Source organism: Giraffa tippelskirchi, chromosome 1, assembly GCF_054371585.1.
Source record: "Giraffa tippelskirchi isolate mGirTip1 chromosome 1, T2T-mGirTip1v1.2.pri, whole genome shotgun sequence".
Classification (NCBI taxonomy): Eukaryota; Metazoa; Chordata; class Mammalia; order Artiodactyla; family Giraffidae; genus Giraffa; species Giraffa tippelskirchi.
Window position 1 is genome coordinate 216674246 of NC_137275.1, and position 19078 is coordinate 216693323.

A 19078-nucleotide genomic window follows, 5' to 3' on the forward strand; every position below is an offset into this window, starting at 1 on the left:
CATCTAAGTGTGTATATATATAAACTGTAAATCAGTTACACTTCAATTGAAAACAGATATTTTATTGTAAAAACATGAAAGTTCAAACACACAGGATATCCAACAGAAGCGTGAACTCGGGATCATGATGTGTCAGTACAAGTCCTCCAGTTGTAACACAGGGACCTCTTTGGTGTGGACAAGGGAGGTTATGCCCGTGTGGGGAGGCAGTATGTGGGAAATCTCTGTGCTTTCCCTCAGTTTTGCTCTGAACCTTAAACTGCACTAAAGAAAGTCTGAATGATAAAAACATCCAATTACTGTTTTTAAAATTGAAAAAATCAGAAAATATTGACTGTAGTAATATTTCAGTGACAAGGATGATGGAGCATTCTTCAGTTCCCTCCCTTGGGTTTAATTTCTGAATCACATCTGAAATAAGATATGGTTAGGATAAAATGTGTAAATATAAGAAAATTGGCTCCCCTCCAAGCCCAGTATTGGCATAAACTGAAAAAAATTATCTAATTTTGAAATTAAAGGAGAAAAAAACAGTAAAATGACCTCATCCAGAATGCTCTTAGGATGCTGATCACAGGCTATAATTGAGTGAGGATGCTCCCCCACCTCTGTCTGAATATCCTCCTTCAGTGCTTCTCACATTGGGACCTGCATCAGAATCATTGAGGGGGTTTGGTTCACATTTTTAATTTTAAAATGAGCAGGATGCTCCTCTGGAAGTATATTTCTCATTTTATTATACCACAATATTGCTGAGAAAAGGAGTTTTGGAGAAAATAAAGGCAATGATATCATCAACTACGATGCCAAATATAATGTATTATTAAGAAAACAATAAAAACTGTTGTTGAATGTGAAGAAAAGAATCACTTGTGGAGCTTGTGTAACATAGATAGCCTGGCCCTGCACACAGCACTCTGAATTGAAGCCTGATATTTGCATTTTTAACAAGCTCACGAGTGATGGTGATGCTCCTGGTCCTGGGAGACACTTTGTGAACCAATCACCTACCCGGTAGAATTTAAAAGACAAAGGCGGGACTTTCCTGGAGGTCCAATGATTAGGACTCCAGGCTTACACTGCATGGGGCCAGTGCTCCACCCATGGTGCAGAAAATAAGACCCCATTTGCCAAACAGCATGGCCAAAAAAAAAGCTTAAAAATAAAGGCAAAGGCACATTCCCCTTGAGGTTATTCATCTCATATGGTCCTTTGGTATCTGATCATAGGAGAGCCTCCCAGACAGGAAGCGGAGGCCAGGACAGTCCTTTCCTCTCTTCACATTAGTACAGATTAGATGGTCTTTTTTCTACCTAGAAATGCTCTGAATAGAGATTGCTAAAAAACAAATGTCTGACATAACTGCCTTAGAGAAAGTGATCAAAGCTTTTTCTAGAGGAAAGGTTTCTGGTGATCATGGCATGTAGTTGAGTGAAAGCAACATAGCTCCTATAGCAAAGACACAATGGCCCAATGTTGTGGACATGAACTATCAATAAATCAAACCTCAGAAGACAGGAAATTACAGAGTGAATGACGGGAAAATAATCCAGTGATCTTCCATTGAGAAATATAAATACGTGGTAAATAGGGAGAAATCAGCCTCACAGTAGCTGTACTTGCCACTGTTTTGCTTTCCCTGAAGCCTATAGGCTCTCCCCAGCTTGACTGCTCTGAACCCAGAGGGGTCCTACAAATGCAGGTGCCCCATGCATAGCCGGCAGTGACAGTAGCCAGGTAAGGGTGGTAAGATTGTATTAATAGGACAAGTTCCAATGTGTCTGTGTGTTTTCCCCACACCACCAAGCAATTTTTGACATTTGGTGTCTTACAAATGTACACTGACAGAAAATTTCAGATCCCACAAGTTCAGGGCTCAGTCTTAGAAGGCTGCCTGCCCCTCCTCCACCTTAGATGCACTCACAGCTCCAGGTCGGCAGCTGTGCTTCTGGTGGATCCACTAGAGTGTGGAGGTTCCAATGACCCTTCTTGGGTTCAATTAATTTGCTTATAGAACTCAGAGAAATCTTCTGTTGATTAATTATCATTTTGTAATAAAAGGCTGTACCTCGGGGACAGCCAGATGGAAGATGTGCCTCAAGCAAGGTAAGGGGAAAGGGCATGAGCTTCCTCCCCGAATCCCAACCTGTTCACCAACCTGGAAGCTTTCCAGACCAGTCCTTTCGGGTTTTTACAGAGGCTTCATTACAGAGACGTGAGTAACTCATTAGACACTGGTGATGGGTTCAACCTCCAGCTCCTCTCTCCTCCCTGTAACATGGGGTTCTGATAAGGTCAGGCAGCCCCTATTCTTTGGTCACTGGGATGCTCTCCAAAGGTCACCTCATTAACATAACAAAGCCCATTGATCACTTTCACACTTAAGAAATTCCAGTGGCTTTAGTAGCTGTGCCAGCAACCAGGAGAAATACCAAATATATATTTCTTAATATAAATCACAACATTGAGGTCACAGGATAGCTCCTTTCCTGAGGGCAGATCAGCCCTTAATCATTAAACTGGTTTTATCTAAGGTCTCTAGGGATCTAAATTTCCTGCCCATGGAAGGCAAGGCTTTGGGGTACAGAAAATGTGTATATCTTGAGCAAAATTAAAAAGAATGCAAACTCCTCCATGTGAACCCGTTTGGGGAGCTACACTAGATTTGAAAACTTCAGGAAGTCTGCATGCACCAGGCCAATCAGCATGATTACACTTGAGGATTTATTTTCAAAGATGAGACCTAAACAATCCCAATAGTGACTCCAGGATGATGGGAGATCAGGGCCACTTGAGCACTTGGAATTAATTCCCACTCTCGTAACATGTACACTTTCCAGGAATATGTGACACTCTATATCAATATGTGTCCAAAGATAACTAGTGTGAAAATAGTGAGCCACATCTCAGAATCCACAGATCAGTTAATGAAGCCTCAGAAAAGGTAAGGACTCTGTAAGCCCCAGAAGCCACAGAACATTCTTTTCTTTTCTTTTTTTAACTTTTTGTTTTACATTGGAGTATAGTTGATAACATTGTTAGTTTCAGGTGTAGAGCAAAGTGAACATTCTCGGGAACATGACTCAGCTCTTTACTCTGAAGTCTGGGTACCTTGAGTCTAATAAGAATAGATTCTGATTGGCTTGTGCTGGTTTTCTCAGCCATCAGCAGTAACAACCTGGACTAGGGGTCCCATAGACCTGCTGGAGGCTGTTTTTATAGAAGAGTAGCTGTGTGAAAAGACAATGCGCTCCCTTCCATATGCTCCCTCCTGCTCATTCACAGAAATTGTTCCACCTACAAGTACATTGTTTGCAATTAGAGACCGTGAATACATCCTTTCAGTTCAGGCGCTCAGTCGTGTCCGACTCTTTGCAATCCCTTGGACTGCAGCACGCCAGGTTTCCCAGTCCATCACCAACTCCCGGAGCTTACTCAAACTCATGTTCATCAAGTCGGTGAGGCCATCCCACCATCTCATCTTCTGTCGTCTCCTTCTCCTACTGCCTTCAGTCTTTCCCAGCTTTGGGATCTTTTCCAATGAGTGAGATCTTCCCATTAGGAGGCCAAAGTATTGGAGTTTCAGCTTCAGCATCAGTCCTCCCAAGGAATATTCAGGACTGATTTCCTTTAGGACTGACTGGTTGGATCTCCTTGCTGTCCAAGGGACTCTCAAGAGTCTTCTCCTACACCACAGTTCAAAAGCATCAATTCTTTGGCACTCGGCTTTCTTTATAGCCCAACTCTCACATCCATACATGACTACGGCAAAAACCATAGCTTTAATTATACGGACCTCTGTTAGCAAGGTAATGCCTCTGCTTTTTAATATGCTGTCTAGGTTTGTCATTGCTTTTCTTCCAAGGAGCAAGAGCCTTTTAATTTCATGGCTGCAGTCACCATCTACAGTGGTTTTGGAGCCCGAGAAAATAAAGTCTGTCACTGTTTCCCTTGTTTCCCCATCTATTTGCCATGAAGTGATGGGACCAGATGCCATGATCTTAGGTTTTTGATTGCTGAGTTTTAAGCCAGCTTTTTCACTCTCCTCTTTCACTTTCATCAAGAGGCTCTTCAGTTTCTGCCATAAGGGTGGTGTCACATGCGTATCTGAGGTTATTGATATTTCTCCAGCAATCCAGATTCTAGCTTGTGATTCATCCAGCCTGGAATTTCCCATGATGTACTCTGCATATAAGTTAAATAAGAAGGGTGACAATATTCATCCTTGATATTTCTTTCCAGTTTGGAACCAGTCCGCTGTTCCATGCTCGGGTCTAACTGTTGCTTCCTGGCCTGCATACACATTTCTCAGGAGGCAGGTCAGGTGCTCCGGTATTCCCATCTCTTGAAGAATTTTCCACAGTTTGTGGTGTAGGGCCACCCAAGATGGACGAGTCACAGTGGAGAGGTCTGACAGAATGTGGTCCACTGGAGAAAGGCGTGGCAAATCACTCCAGTATTCTTGCTTTGAGAACCCCATGAACGGTATGAATATATCCATCACTTGCTTCAAATTATTCATGGACCAGTGCTCTCAAAGCTGTGTCCCAGGTTATTTTTGTCACTCACCTATTATGTCTTTTTGTACCTTCTGATCCCAGTTGAAAAGTATGTCCATATCCAGACAAAAGAAGAAACAAGAGTGAGAAAAATAAGAAAAATTAAATAAACTCAGTATGATGTGGAAAGCAGAGGTCATGCCTTTAAAAAAAAAAACAGCACAGTAATTTGGAGCTTAAACACGATCTTTCAGCTGTAGCTTCTCTGGTGGCACTCGTGTCAGGACAGTCTACCTGAGTAGGAGCCAAAGAGAAAGCAAGTAAAACAAACTACAAAGCTTTTCTAGTCCTTTATACCAGCACCTTGCTGACCCGGGACATAGAATGACCCATGCTGACAGACATTCAGATACACAACTATGAAAACAAATAGATAAAAAGCAGCATGAAACAAACAAGGGGAAAAAACTGCCTTTTTATGGGACCTCCCTGACAGTCCAGAGGCTCAGACTTTTCCTTCCAATGCAGGGAGTGCAGGTTGGATCCCTGGTGGGGACCTAACATACCACTTGTGGCGAAAAAGCCAAATCATAAAAAACCAGTAGTAATATTTTAACAAATTCAAAAAAGCCTTTAAAACTTTTCCTCATCACAAAAACTTAAAATTTTTCTTTAAATTGTCCTGCTCTGATATTAACGTTTAGCAGAGAATCAAAATGCTCTGAAATTAACAGTTACAATGTCCTGAGGACCATGAAAGTCAGTGGGATGTACCAAAGAGTGCTAACCTCATCATGCAAATGCCCTCGGGGGTGTGATCCTCCTGAGGACCAATCTGTGATTCCCAGGGGGCTGTCCGGAAGCTATCCCAGGCCACACCCTCTGCTCACCTGGTCATTCCCTGGTCCACTTCTGAGGCATCCAGACCTGTGCTGCAGATGGGAGACATGGACACAATGAAAGGGGCTGCAAGTGGCAGAAGGCCTGGCCAGCAGAAACAAGGTGTCTCCCACAGGGAAAATGGAAGGATTTCCTCCAAGGAAAACCTGTCTGTAAAAGAGAAGGGAGGAGATGGACATCCCTCAGAAAGACAGAGAGAGAAACGAAGCACGGAGACACAAGAGGGCTCTCAGAGCAAAGCAGGTAAGATGCCAGAGTCTTGTTTGCAGACATCTGTTTTGAGTGATCCTGGAGAGAATTTGGGAGACAGTAGAGACTGAGCTGCGGGACAGAGGAACCGGTGCCAGATATGACCTTGACACCTCTGAAAGGGGGGAGAGAAACCCAGGGTGAAGTCCCGATCCCCGATGATCTGGGGCCCTACCAGCTATGCCAATCTTGAGGTCTGACCTTGAGAGAGGGTTTCCCGGTACATGCCTGCCAGGCAGCTCAGCAACTACTCTGTCCAGTTGAGATGCTTATGGAGGGAGAGGGGGGCTGGAAGAAGCCAGAGTTGGGGGAGGGGATGGCATGGCGGTGGAGGAGCAGTGGGACTTGGAACCTTCTCTAACCCACTCTCCCCAGATTCCAGAGGTAGGTCAGGGAACACTCACTCTGTCCTCCTCTCCACCCACAGAGGTCACCAGGCACAAGCGCTGCAGAAGCCAGGATGGCTCCCCCGAGAGTCACAAGAGAAACGGCCGTGGAGAAGAGAAGGTGAGGGGACGACCACCCCCAGCCCAGTGGAGAGCTAAGGAGCATCCAAACTCCTGCAGAGCAGGACTTTACCACAGAGGAGGTAGGTTTCTGGGCTGGGCTTGGTAGAGGTGGGGATGTGGGCAAAGGCCCTGAGGGGCAAACTGGACCCCCAGAGGGCGGAGAGAGCCTCTGACCCTGGTGAGATGCCCATGAAGTGGGAACAGGCCGAGAGGAAAGCACCCAGGACTTGTCCCGGGGTGCCAGCAGATGTTGGAAGAGGCCAGCAGAGTCAAGTATGGTGCGGTGTGAGGCCGGGTGGAGGTGTTGGGACAGGCAAGGGGCGATGCTGAATTTGAGGAGAAATTTCAGGGGCAGCGCACATCACAGGAACCCCTCCTGTTCTGTCTCCTACTTAGGTTCTGCCCATACTTTCGGGCGTCTTCAGGACAGGGGGGCCCGGTTCCGATCGCCAGTGTGGGCCCGGGGCCAGAGACGCTGCCAGTACAACCCGGAGTCCAGGCCCACCTCCTCCAAGCGCCCTCGCAGAACCCAGTCACCTGAAGCCGCCGCGCCCCTGGAGGCACTCACGGGCCAGCTCTCCAACCAAATGGGAGCCCTTGATGTGGTCCTGGATGAGTTGCGGGCCCCCGGGGGCGCCTTCCTACGGGTGGCCACTGACCGCACGGAGCCCACGGCCTCGCAGCGCGCCTGGCTCACCTGGCAGCTGACGCACGCGGGCGCGGCCCTGCACTGGGCGCTGACGGCGCTCGATTCCCTGCTCGCCGGGCACCACCGACCTCCGGGCCCGCAGCCCTACCCGCCCTGGGCGCCTGGGCCTTAGGGGCGCACCTCGCCTTTCTCCATCATTTCTCTGGTCTTGCAAGGCTCCGAGGCAGCATCTCAGGACCCTGAGGCGAAGAACTTCCTCCACAAAAGACAGAAACCCACCTGTCTGGGGGATGGTGTTCCTCAGTGAGCAGACTTCACCCCTGCTGCATCCGGGCTCACGGAGACGCCTTCCTGTGTCCAGAAGTCAGCCTGCTAGGATGTGCGTCAGAGGACAACTCTTCTTTAATCCTATGGCTCAGATTGCAAACCTTAGTGATGTGATTTGTGCCTTTTCATCCCTCCATATTTTCCTGTTTTACTTGAAAAAGGAAATGAGAGACAGGTGGATAGGGGATGGCGAGAAAGAACGTTGGATGAGATGGAGAGACAGAGATAGATTCCCAGGGGTGGGTTCCACTCTAGGGTACAATTGTCTTTTTTGGGTTTTTCTAGAGATTGGGTTTTTTGAGGTTATGGTTAGAAACGTACCTTGAAGAAATCTTTATATCAAATGAGAAATCTGGATTGTATGATGAACTTTGTAGATTTTTGGTGTTGAAATTAAAACCACATTTTTACTTATTATAGAACATTATGTTCTACATGGACTGCAATAAATTTTTAAAAATTGCAATCTTTTGTCAGTGTGACTTTATGAGAGTGCTAACAAGTGTATATATACAATGGATAGACAAAAGTTCTGCTGTATAGCACAGGAAAGTATATTCAATATTGTGACAAATTGCAATGGAAGAGAACATCTAAATATGTATATACATAAACTGTAACTCAGTTACACTTCAATTGAAAACAGATATTTTATTGTAAAAACATGAAAGTTCAAACACACAGGATATCCAACAGAAGCGTGAACTCGGGATCATGATGTGTCAGTACAAGTTCTCCAGTTGTAACACAGGGACCTCTTTGGTGTGGACAAGGGAGGTTATGCCCATGTGGAGAGGCAGTATGTGGGAAATCTCTGTGCTTTCCCTCAGTTTTGCTCTGAACCTTAAACTGCACTAAGGAAAGTCTTAATTGTAAAAACATCCAATTACTATTTTTAAAATTGAAAAAATCAGAAAATATTGACTGTAATAATATTTCAGTGACAAGAATGATGGAGCATTCTTCAGTTCCCTCTTTGCAACCCCACGGATTACATAGTCCATGGAATTCTCTAGGCAAGAATACTGGAGTGGGTAGCCTTTCCCTTACTTCTCGAGGGGATCTTCCCAACCCAGTGATCAAACCCAGGTCTCCTGCATTGCAGGCAGATTCTTTACCAGCTGAGTGACAAGGGAAACCTAAGTATACTTGAGTGGGTAGCTTATCCCTTCTCCAGGGGATCTTCCCAACCCAGGGATCGAACCGGGGTCTCCTGCATTGCAGTTGGATTCTTCATCAACTGACCTATGAGGGAAGCCAAGAAAAAGTATAATGGTAGTTAGATATTCAATTTTTCTGTATTCAATGAAAAGGAAAATACGTAACCGATAGGGCTCAGCTCTGATTTACGTGTTTGATTGTGAAGCAGTCATGGGGTGGTATACTCGCCGAATGGCCCAGTGTGTCCCTTCCACATTTACTCTACTCCTTCCTTGGCTCCTGTCCTTGCCCTAGTATTCTTCCTGGACATCCTCTCAGGCTTTCTAAAGAGACCACAGATCTGTTACATAGGCAACAAGACTAGAAAAAGAGGAAGCTATTTATGCAGTTTGGAAATTTGTGTGAAATTTGTTTAAAAGAAAATACTGGAAGGTATCCTGTTGTAATAATCCTGTATAATTATAAGTAAAAATATCAAGTCCTAAGTGTTGAAACTTCATGAACATTTTGAGCCTTCTGCTTCCCATGCCTGTGTGAACCAGAAGCTCATAACGCAACATCTTTCCTACTAAGAGCATGGCCCTGGGGCTGAATGCTTTCTGCTGCCTGTTTGGTAAAAAACAAAACATTAATTTGGAGCCTAACTACTTTCTTTCATCCTGTAGAGTCTCCAGTGGCATTCCAACCAGAATGGCAGAACTGGAGTAGGGGCCAAAGGGAATGCAAGTAAAACAAAACAAAGGGTTTTCTAGTCCTTTAAACCATTTGTTGGCCACTGACATAGAACGATCCATGCTGACAGACATGCAGACACACAAAACTGTTGAAGCAAATAGATAAAAAGCCCCATGAACAAAAAAGATGTATGTAGTAGATAGTATGGAGTAGATAGTATTATCCTCATTTTTGAGACGATGTGGAAGACATAGACCCTAAGAAACATCCAGGATCACAGATAATATGTGGCAGAACCAAGATTGGAATGCACATCTCTTTGACCTTGTCTTTGACCATGCTGTCTCCTATATCTCTGTCCAATTTATAATCCTATCATCACTGATTTCCCTCATCTATGTTGACAATGAGACTTTTTTTACTCCTGATATAAGAAGCAGAACATAAAGCCTTTTGTTTTAAATGACATGTCTTTAAGTTACATGGAATAATTTTATCCGTGGGTGTTAACTAGTATTTTTTCCTTCATGAATTATATAGCTCATTAATTTTAAAAGTTAGTATTTATTTTCATCATCCATATATATGAACCACAGTTCAAAAGCATCAATTCTTTGGCGCTGAGCTTTCTTTATAGTCCAACTCTCACATCCATACATGACTACTGGAAAAACCGTAGCTTTGACTAGATGGACCTGTGTTGGCAAAGTAATGTCTGCTTTTTAATATGCTGTCTAGGTTGGTCATAACTTTTCTTCCAAGGAGCAAGTGTCTTTTAATTTCATGGCTGCTATCACCATCTGCAGTGATTTGAGAGCCCCCCAAAATAAAGGCTGTCACTGTTTCCACTGTTTTCCCATCTATTTGCCAAGAAGTGATGGGACAGATGCCATGATCTTAGTTTTCTGAATGTTGAGTTTTAAGCCAACTTTTTCACTCTCCTCTTTCACTTTCATCAAGAGGCTCTTCAGGTCTTCTTTGCTTTCTGCCATAAGGATGGTATCATCTGAATATCTGAGGTTACTGATATTATCCCGGCAATCTTGATTCCAGCTTGTGCTTCATCCAGCCCAGCATCTCTCATGATGTACTCTGCATATAAGTTAAATAAGCAAGGTGACAATATACAGCTTTGACGTACTCCTTTCCCTATTTGGAACCAGTCTGTTGTTCCATGTCCAGTTCTAACTGTTGCTTCCTGATCTGCATACAGATTTCTCAAGAGGTGGGTCAGGTGGTCTGGTATTTCCATCTCTTTAAGAATTTTCCACAGTTTGTTGTGATCCACACAGTCAAAGGCTTTGGCATAGTCAATAAAGCAGAAATAGATGTTTTTCCTGGATTCTCTTGCTTTATCAGTGATCCAACAGATGTTGGCAATTTGATCTCTGGTTCCTTTGCCTTTTCTAAATCCAGCTTGAACATCTGGAAGTTCTCAGTTCACATACTGTTGAAGCCTGGCTTGGAGAATTTTGAGCATTACTTTACTAGTGTGTGAGACGAGTGCAATTGTGTGGTAGTTTGAGCATTCTTTGACAATGCCTTTCTTTGGGACTGGAATGAAAACTGACCTTTTCCAGTCCTGTGGCCACTGCTGAGTTTTCCAAATTTGCTGGCATATTGAGTGCAGCACTTTTACAGCTTCATCTTTCAGGATTTGAAATAGCTCAACTGGAATTCCATCACCTCCACTAGCTTTGTTCGTAGTGGTGCTTCCTAAGGCCCACTTGACTTCACATTCCAGGATGTCTGGCTCTAGGTCAGTGATCACACCTTTGTGATTATCTGGGTTGTGAAGATCTTTTTTTGTATAGTTCTATGTATTCTTGCCACCTCTTCTTATATCTTCTGCTTCTGTTAGGTCCATACCATTTCTGCCCTTTACTGAGCCCATCTTTGCATGAAGTGTTCCCTTGGTGTCTCTAATTTTCTGAAGAGGTCTCTAGTCTTTCCCATTCTGTTGTTTTCCTCTATTTCTTTTCTCAAGTGCTGAGCAAAACGGGTAACACCTCCACCCAGTGGCCAATCCCCATTAAAGCAGCATCACTTCTCTCGCAAGAGGCAGTTATCTAGTATGGCAGCCCTTGGCCACATGTGACTATGAATTACTTGAAATGTGGCTAGACAGGAAGCAAACCCAGGCCGAGAGTGGGGCCCAGGGAGTGATGTGACTTTCTTTTCTGTTTTTGAGCACCTTGATGCTTCAAGAAGAACTGACCCAGGGCTGCAATTCCAGCTCTTCCCTTGCTCCATAAGGTAAAGCACTACCTTTGCTGGCATCAGTTTTCTTGTCTGTGGAATGGAAAGTATTTAATAAGCTGATCCCAAGGTCCATCGGGGCAAGGGACTTCCCTGGAGATGCAGTGGTTAAGACTACACGCTTCCACTGCAGGGGGCACAGGTTCAATCCCTGGTCAGGGAACGAAAATCCTACAGGCCCTGCAGTGCTGCCATAAATAAATAAATAGTCCTATCAAGGCAAAATGTCACATAATCTCTATTGTCTCTTCTGTCTTCTCCTGACCAAGTAAATGGGGAACCTGGAACAAAGTGGCTGCTTCCTGCTCATCGTGGGTTCCCACCATTTCCTAGGGGCTCAGGGGCCCTGAGGAGATAGCAGAGACATACACTCAGCATCTCGGCACTGTTCTCTCTTCACAGCATGAGGTCACAGCAGCCCTGCGGGGAAGACTAGCCAGGTGGTTATGGCTCTACCCCTTCTACAGATGAGAAAATAGTTGAAGGGCTGCTTGACTCATCCAGAATCAGACACGGGCTCACAGGATACTGATGCTGGAAAAGGCATCAAAGATTAAAGGAAAGTAGTCCGCACTCTCATTTTACTGATAGGGAAACCGAGGCCCAAGATCATGGGACCTGACAGTAGCCTTGATTAGTGACCACAATGGAATCCTCAGGTTCCAAGACTCCTAGTCCTTCCTCATCTGTAAAGTAATAATAGTGCCCAGCTCATAAGATAGTTATGAACACGTAGCCCTCAGAGGTTAAGTTCTCAGTAAATATAGCTGGTATGTGACATTGCTTGTGTTCATCTTTTATCTCCACTTAAGATGTCTTCTTGGTGTTTTTGGCTAGAACTAGCCCGAAGAGACTTTCTATAAAACAGTCACCCTTAGGTTATACCTTCAGTGGTGGACCAAGAATGAGTTGCGTGGTAAGATTAGAGAGGGACAAAATTGTTGAAAACATAGTGTGTGGAGGGTGGGGAGATGGCTGTGATTTGGGGAACAATTCTCCTGCAAGTAAAGGAATAAAGAAACTGGTAGTCCTCTACTGCAGAGATGAACACAATGCAGAGAGAGATCCGGGTCCAGTTGGAAACTCACAAAGAGTTATTGTCACTGTGTATCTGACTTTGCCCGAAGTCCCCAGAAAGAAAGGCAGCCAAGTCCTCGTGGCAATGGATACGAGTCATCAGAGCACAAAACGACCTCTGTGTCTGTTCCTGCTTCTCTCCACATGGTATCATCTCACACTGCATGGCACTTTACAGTTTATCAAGGTGAGACTTGGGTAAAGTTTATCTTTGCTCGTCCTCACAGCATCCCTAAGCAGGGGGCAGAGAATGTCTGTCTTTGTGTCACAAGGCTTACCTCTCATTTTACAAGCTAGACGCTGAGATGCAGAGATGGTTGTGCAGCTCTGCGTGAGGTCACACAGCTAGGACATGGCTTAGCCAACACCCACCTAAACAGGGTCTGGGCATATCTCTAGTCCTATCCAAGTCTTTACTCCGAAGTTCTGCACTGACCAAGTGATTTTAGTGTTTTCCATTGCTCTATTCAAACCATAAATGCTCTCAGAAACTTTATACAGTTCTGTGAGGTCATACTCTTTCTTCGTTCTTTTTTCTGAGCCCTGAATATACTGCCTAGCGTACCAATTAAAGGAACACAAAGCATTCATGCTCCAGGAAATTTCCAGGCCCTAAGATGACGATGTGATGTTTTAAGTGGTCACATTTCTGAAAAATATTTTTTTCTAACACTTACAACGGACTCTGGGTATCAAAGAAAATAGCCTGACACAGCAATTCCACTTCTAGGTATTTACCCAAGAAAAATGAAATTGTAAGCCTACAAAATCACTTATACATGAAGAATTCATGTTCACCCCAAATATATATCGATATTTGATATATATATTTCCTAGAAATAATATATCCACACAGTGAATACTACTTCAGCTATGAAAAGTATGAACTACAGACAACATCATGGATGAACTCAGTGACACTGGGCTTACCAAAAGGAGCCACATATGAAAGAGTATATATTGTATGATTATATTTAGATGACATTCTAGAACAGACCAACTAAACTATAGTGATAAAAATCAGAGCAATTTTTGTAAAGGAAAGGGTACAGAGTAACTTTTTAGAATGTTGAAAAAGTTTATATCTTCTTTGCAGTGATGGTTTTATAGGCATATGTATTTGTCAAAACTCATTGAAGTGTACATTATACCTCATTGAGTAAATTAATAACAGATTATTAAATTATGTGTAATTTCTGAAGTCAAAATTGAAGAAAGACAGAGCTGTTTTAGGAAAATGTGTTTTCCCCGTGACTCTACTTACACATTTTGTTTTGTATATATGATTCCGTGGGTAAGTGGTTTTATATATGTTGATTATGTGGTCACTTCGGGGGCATTTTCAGAAATGACCCTTGGCTTTTTACTAGTCAGTCAACCCAGCATTAATTGAGCACCGTCGTTCAGTTCAGTTCAGTCACTCAGTCGTGTCCGACTCTTTGTGACCTCATGGACTGCAGCACTCCAGGCCTCCCTGTCCATCACCAATTCCCGGAGCCTGCTCAAACTTATGTCCATCGAGTCAGTGATGCCATCCAACCATCTCATCCTCTGTCATCCCCTTCTCCTCCCGCCTTCAATCTTTCCCAGCATCAGGGTCTTTTCCAATGAGTCAGTTTTTCACATCAGGTGGCCAAAGTATCGGGGTTTCAGCTTCAGCATCAGTCCTTCCAATGAATATTCAGGACTGATTTCCTTTAGGTTGGACTGATTTGATCTCCTTGTAGTCCAAGGGACTCTCAAGAGTCTTCTCCAACACCACAGTTCAAAAGCATCAATTCTTTGGCGCTCAGCTTTCTTTATAGTCCAACTCTCACATCCATACATGATTACTGGAAAAACCACAGCTTGACTAGATGGACCTTTGTTGGCAAAGTAATGTCTCTGCTTTTTAATATGCTGTCTTGGTCGGTCATACCTTTTCTTCCAGTGAGTAAGCGTCTTTTAATTTCATGGCTGCAGTCACCATTTTCAGTGATTTTGGAGCCCTAAAAAATAAAGCCTGTCACTGTTTCCATTGTTTCCCCATCTATTTGCCATGAAGTGATGGGACTGGATGACAGTTGAGCACCTACCATATGCCTAAAAACTTCTAGGTGGTGGATTGGAAATACAGAAGTAGGTAAGATGCAAGCCCATCCTGAAGGAGTCCACAAAGTCCTGTAGGAAGTAAGTTAGAGATCACTAAGGTAAGAATAAGGAAAAAGCATCAAAAATTGTTCAGAAAAAAAGGTATCCACAAGACAGTGTCTTGTCCTTATTATGAGGCAGGAAAACTGAGCCCTGAAAAAGGATTTGACAGACTGGGAGAGGGAAGGCATTCAACTGCAGGAAACAGCTTCTTTCACTCAACTAGTATTTAATCCTCATTTATTGAGCACCTTAATATCCCTCCTAAGGAAGGCAAGTTTGATTTTGCCCAAGAGGGAACCTCAGGAATCAGACTGCTTGGAGCCTTCCCTTTACCAGCCGTGTACCCTGAGCAAGCTACTGCGCCTCTCTGAAAAGACAGAGACCATCACGGATCCACATCATCGGTTATTGTGCTGATTAGAAAAGATAATCCATGGGAAATGATCAGCATAGAATCAGGTACAGGAAATGTACTATAACTGTCAGATTCTATTATTGCTATTGCCATCTTTAATATGGGGCTTCCCAGGTGGCTCAGTGGTAAAGAATCCACCTGTAATGAAGGAGACGTGGATTTGATCCCTGGGTCAGGATGATCCCCTGGAAAAGGAAATGGCAACCCACTCCAGTACTTCCTGGGAAATCCCATGGACAGAGGACACTGGCGGGCTGTAGTCTGTGGGGTGGCAAAAGAGTCCGACATGACTTAGCAACTTAACAACAACAACATGCTTAATATATGCTGGAAACTTGGGCAGGCCCTGGAAATACTGAAGAAAACTCCACACATGCATTCGTCAGCTTGGGCCGCTATAACAGAATACCACAGACTGGGTGGCTTAAACAACAGATTTTTTTATTTCTCAAAATTCTGGAAGCTGAGAAGTCCAAGATCAAGCCAGCAGATCTGGTTCCTGGTGAGAATTCTCTTCCAAGTTTCCAGACAGCTGCCTTCTAGCTGTGTCCTCACGTGGCACAGAGAGAGAGAAAGAGCACTGTAAGTCTCTCTTTCTCTTATCATTTCATTAATCCCATCATAGGGACCTTACCCCTCATAACTTCATCCAAACCTGATTATCCCCCAAGGGCCCCACCTCCAAAAGCCATCATGTTGAGGGTTAAGGCTTCAACATATGAATGGGGATCAGGGGGACAGAAACAGTCCATTGGGTTCTAGTAGGGGAGATAGAACAAGTTTACTGATCATTAAAATACCATGTGCTAACCACTTGGAAAAGAAGAAAATTTAGAGATTCTGTGTTATAGATTATCTTTATCCCTTCAGAGGCCCAAGGAGAGAAATGACTTCCTAGTTCCTAACACAATAGCACGGTCTGGACTCAGGCCTCCTGAGTCTCAGTTCAGAGGGGACATCCCCTGCTGTTGATCTCTCTGAAAGAAAAAAACATATCCTTGCTCCTTCAGATTCCCTAGAGCTCTGATTATAGTTGTCTGGAAACAGAAATCTCTCTGGGACTGTAGAGACAGGCCAGGTGACCTCTTTACCTGGTTCTTGTGCTCCATCCATTTATACAGAAGCAACTCTAGGCTGCTTTCTCGAAGGTAACAACCCCCATCTCCTCCTTTGCAAAACATGCCAGGGCCTGCAGGTGGAGACTGTCTACCGAGGAGGGGTTTCGGGGCATGAAGAAATAAGAGGAAGCTTTCAAACGCTTCTCTGAGAGTAGGAACCCAGACAGACTGACCTTGGGTCTAGAAACGCATGTTGCAATCAACCCTGGCTCCAGCTGGAAGCAGTGCCAGCCTTGGGGCTTGCCACATCAGGGACCAAGGATGTGGTTTGCCCATCAACCCTGCAGCATTCGTGTCCCAGACTTACTTCCTCGGGACTTTCTCATGACCAACAGGGGGAATTCACCCCCTTCATTTTTCCCCTGTCCCTTGAAGTTGCCTACATGTTCACAAACACACACACACACACACACCATTCCAACATTTACCCACATTCTCAACTCACACATTAGCTCAGACAAACTCAGACTCACCAATCACTCTCAGAAATACAGAATCAAACATCTACCCAATACATGTGCACACTTACACACGTGCTCAACCACATGTACTCTGACATATATACACACACTCTCCATACACACATCACATCCTCATCCACGTACACATTGCCCCTCACTCACAATGCTCTGCTGACTTCTCCCTGCCAATCACTCGCGACTTTTCAGAGGGGACATTCAGATGTGTTTGGGAAAACTGCCTGGACGCCTAGGTACTCACAGCAGAAAATCTTTCTGAACTGTCAACTTCCGTGTGGTTGGTTCTTTGTTTAGCAATACCAAACAGTAGAAGGTGTCTGTTGAGTCAACTGAGGACCAACTGCTTATCATATGGTTCTTCCATTTGCCTCTGAGTCACTGTTGTGGTATGACATCATGGCTAACATCAACCTGATGGAAACTCTTTGGGGGCCCTCAGTCTTCCCGTAGGAGGCAAGTGTGCAAGGCCTGGGAGCCCTCGGCAGCTAGAATGGACAACCTCACAGAGGTGTCAAGAGTCTGTTAAGACAACCCCAGGGTCCCTGTGAAGTCAGGCAGAAAGCCTGTACCTAAGAAGTCTTAGAGGCAACCCTGGCTTCAAGAATGAGCACGTCTATGTAGAATACCTGCTCCTGTTGAGGCCAAAGCCAACCATTCTTTTCTTTAGCATCTGTCTATAGTCCAGTGGCCCACTCTAGTTTGGCTAAAGGCCCTTCTAGACAAGCAGGAAAGTCGTAAATATTGGTGCTCCCTTTGATAGGCTGAATAATGGCCCTAAAAATTATCCAGGTCATACTGGTGGAACCTGTGAATGTTCCCTTATATAGCAAAGGAGAATTTTGCACATATGATTAAGGATCTTGAGATGAGGAGGTTATCCTGGGATTATCTGCATAGATCCTAAATGTAATCAAGAGGAGGGAGGCAGAAGGAGACAGAGGAGAGAGAAGGCAGTGTGAGATTTGACGATGCTACACTGCGGGCTATGGAGATGGAGGAAGGTGACTTCAAGCCCAGGAATGAAAGGAATACAGTTCTAGGAGCAGGAAAGACAAGAAGGGACTCTGACCTAGAGCCTCTGGGAAGAGTAACAGCTTGAGTTCATCTCAAGGAAATTGATTTCAGTCTTCTGACTTCCGGAACTGAAAGAGAATAAAGGTGTTGTTTTAAGCTACTCACTTGGTGGTCATTTGTTCCTACAGCCATAGAAGATGAAAGTATCCACCATGGCAGATTGGCTGGTCCCTTCCCTCCTCCATCCTGCAGGCTTCAGAGGTAGAGATGATGGATGGGGAGGCCAGAGGCACTGAAGTGCAACCTGTATTCCTTGGGGCTTTCTACTGGAACATGGGGGCACAGAGACCTGGGGGATGCAGCATGGGAAGTGCCCCAGCAGGGAGAAAGAGCACCAGTGCAGCCCTGGCTCCCTGAGAACTGGGAAACAGGTCACAGAAACCCCAGGCAGCTGCCTTCTGGGTGCTCACTGACCCAGGATGAGTAGGGTCATGTTCAGGAGTGAAGAAAAACCATATGGTCCTGGCAGTGACAGAGCCAGTGCAGAGAGATGTCTCAGACAGGGAAGAACTTGGGCTCTGACCATCACTCTGAGGAAGAACGGGGCCTAGAACCACAGCTCTCAGACTCCGGAATGGGCAGTCCCCAGGGCTGAAGGTCATGCACAGCTGCCCACATGTGACTCCTCCCAGAATATTCCCTACTGCTGGCCTGTGAGTCCCTGCTGGGGTAGGCTTCTGCAGGGTCTGGGAGCCCACATCACAACCTCATTACAGCTGCTGGCTGGTGACACCCCGTGTGTGCTCAGAGCTAAAGTCACTGTCCCCGTGGGCTCTTTTGAACAGCTCCATTGCTTTTCCTCCCAGATCTTTGTGAATCTTTCTCTCACTTATTTTATTTTTTTTATCTTTTATTAACTTTCTCTGTGAACTGCCTCAAAGCCCCTGTGTGGAGGAAGGACATGTTAGTAAATAAACAAATGGTCAATTAAAAAACAAAACCAGGGACTTCCCTGGCGGTTCAGTGGTTAAGACTGCTCCCAATGCAGGGGGCACAGGTTCGATGCCTGGCAGGGAACTAAGATCCTGCATGCCATGCAGAGAGGCCAGAAAAAAACTAGACAAAAACTAAAACAAAAAAAAAAACTTCAGAAAATGTTAAGGACACTCTACATCCCTGGCCTCACCTCATCTCCACAAAATGAACCCAAGGGATGAAGCAGAAATCAACTGTGTCATAAGTGTTCCAGTTTTTTATTAATGTTTAACAGATTACACCCCAACTTAAAGTAGAACAACTGTTTCATTCTGCATAAGATCTTGTGGGACAGGAATTCAGAAAGGGCCTGGCTGGACAGTTCTTGTTTGGCATCTCTCCTGAGCTTTCACTGAGATGTCCACTGAGGCTGCTGTCATCTGAAAGCTCAACCCAGCTGGACCTCGAAGCTGGCTTCATTCACGTGATGCTGTTTGACAGCTGGGAGGTGAAGTGGGCTGTCAAATGGAGCACTTATCCATAGCCTCTCCATATGGCTTGGACTTCCTTATAAAATGGTGGCCTCGGGCAACTCAGATTTTTTTAATGCTTGGCAGTTTAGAGTCCTGAAAGACACCT